Consider the following 2,766-nt stretch of genomic DNA (forward strand, 5'->3'; position numbering starts at 1 on the left):
TGTCTCTCCCGAGACGTATGAATGAATTACATCTTTGTCAGCATTCCATACATCTACATTTCTTTCCTGTCTGTGAAAAGCAACAATTTGGGCCAGGCACGGTGGCTCACGCCAGAAATCCCAGTGTGGATCACTTAAGGCCAGGAATTCGAGATCAGCCTGGCTAACATGGCAAAAACCCGTCACTACTAAGAATACAAAAAGCAGTCAGGCGCGGTGGCTCACGCCTGTAATCCCAACACTTTGGGAGGCCAAAGCGGGCAGATCACTTCAGGTCAGGAGTTCGAGACCAGCCTGGCCAACACAGCAAAACCCTGTCACTACTAAAAATACAAAAATTAGCTGGGCGTGATGGCTCACACCTTGTATTTTATTTATTTATTTATTTTTTTTTTTTTTGAGACGGAGTCTCGCGCTCTCGCCCAGGCTGGAGTGCAGTGGTGCGATTGCCGCTCACCGCAAGCTTTGCTTCCCGGGTTCACGCAATTCTCCTGCCTCAGCCTCCCGTCCTCAATTTTTTTTTTTTTTAATAGGGGTGGATAGGCTTCAATTTCATCTAATAATATAAAGAAAAAAAAAGTAAAAGAAAAAATAGAGATGGAGTCTCGCTATGTTGCCCAGGCTGTTCTTGCGCTTCTGTGCTCAAGCCGTCCCCCTACCTCAGCTTCTCAAAGTGCTGGGATTACAGGCGTGAGCCACTGTGCCCGGCCTGCATATTCCTGTTATTGAATGATAGGCAGATCTCATTTTATAGCACTGTGCTTTATTGCGCTTCACAGATGTTGTGGTTTTTACGAAATAAAAGTTTGTGACAACACTGAGCAAGTCTATTGGCACCATTTTTCCAACAGCATGTGCTCACTTCATGTCTCTGTGTCACATTTTGATAATTCTTGCAATATTCCAAACTTTTTCATTATTATTATATCTATTACGGTGATCTGTGGTCAGTGATTTTTGATACTACTATTGTAATTGTCCTGGGGTACCACCAAACAGCGCCTGTATAAAACACCAAGTTGAATCAATAAATGTGTGTATTCGACACAACAATATTGAAATTAGGCTAGTTAATAACCCTACAATGGCCTCTAAGCATTTAAATGAAAGGAAGAGTTGCTGTCTCTCACTTTAAATCCAAGGCTGATCCAGGTGAGGAGGCACACCTATAGTACCAGCTCCTCAAGAGCTGAGAGGCAGGAGGATGGCTTGAGCCCAGGAGTTGGAGTCCAGCCTGGGCTATGTAGCACGATCCCGTCTCTCTCCGAAAAAAAAAAAAAAATCAAAAGCTGGAAATGATTAAGCTCAGCAAGGAAGGCACATCAAAAGCCAAGATAATCTGAAAGCTAGGCCTCTTGTGCCACTTAGCCAAGTTGCAAATACAAAAGAAATGTTCTTGAAGGAAATTAAAAGTGCTATTCCAGTGAACACATGAATGATAAGCAAAAGAAACAGCCTTATTCCTGATACGGAGAAAGTTTTAGTGCTCTGGATAGAAGACCAAACCAGCCACAACACTCCCTTAAGTCCACCTAGTTGGGCCGGGCATGGTGGCTCACACCTGTAATCCCAGCACTTTGGGAGGCTGAGGCCGGTGGATGGTGGATCACGAGGTCAGGAGATTGAGACCATCCTGGCTAACACGGTGAAACCCTGTCTCTACTAAAAATACAAAAAAATTAGCCAGGCGCGGTGGCGGGTGCCTGTAGTCCCACTATTCAGGAGGCTGAGGCAGGAGAATGGTGTGAACCTGGGAGGCGGAGCTTACAGCGAGCTGAGATCGCACCACTGCATTCCAACCTGGGCAACACAGCAAGACTGTCTCAAAAAAAAAGAAAGAAAAAGAAAAAAGAAGTTCACCTACTCAAGAGCAAGGCCCTAACTCTCTTCAGTTCTATGAAGGGTGAGAGAGGTGAGGAAGAAAAAAAGTTTGAAGTTAGCCGAGGTTGGTTCATGAGGTTTAAGAAAAGAGGTTATCTCCATAACATACAAGTGCAAGGTGAAGCAGCAAGTGCTGATGCAGAACCTGAAGCAAGTTATCCAGAAGATCTAGCTAAGACAATTGATGAAGGTGGCTACACTTACAGATTTTGAATGTAGATGAAACAGCCTTCTATGGACAAAGATACCATCTAAGACTTTCATGACTAGAGAGAAGTCAATGCTTCAAAACTTCAAAGGGATGACTGACTTTCTTGTTAGGGGTTAACACAGTTGGTTCCTTTATTTTTTTATTTTTGTTTTTTTTTGAGAAAAGGTCTCACTGTGTCACACAGGCTGGAGTGCAGCGGCACAATCTCAGCTCACTGCAACTTCCACCTCCTGGGTTCAAGTGATTCTCGTGCCTCGAGTAGCTGGGATTACAGGCACATGTCACTATGCCCAGATCTTTTTTTTTTTTTTTTTTTTTTTTTTTTTTTTTAGTAGAGATAGGTTTTACTATGTTGGCCAGGCTGGTCTCAAAGTCCTGACTTCAAATGATCTGCCCACCTCAGCCTCCCAAAGTGTTGGGATTACAGGCATGAGTCACCACACCCTGCCAGCTGGTTTCTTTAAGTTGAGAGCAATGCTTACTTATCATTCCAAAAATCCTAAGGCCCTTCAGAATTATGCTAAATTGGCTCTGCCTGTGCTCTATCAATGGACCAACAAAGCCAGGATGACAGCGCATTTGTTTACAACATGGTTTACTGAATATTTTAAGCCCACTATTGAGACCTACTGCCCAGAAAAAAAGATTCCTTTCAGAATATTACTGCTCATTGA

This window comes from Mandrillus leucophaeus, unplaced genomic scaffold (assembly GCF_000951045.1).
Source record: "Mandrillus leucophaeus isolate KB7577 unplaced genomic scaffold, Mleu.le_1.0 Scaffold947, whole genome shotgun sequence".
In the NCBI taxonomy this organism is placed as follows: domain Eukaryota; kingdom Metazoa; phylum Chordata; class Mammalia; order Primates; family Cercopithecidae; genus Mandrillus; species Mandrillus leucophaeus.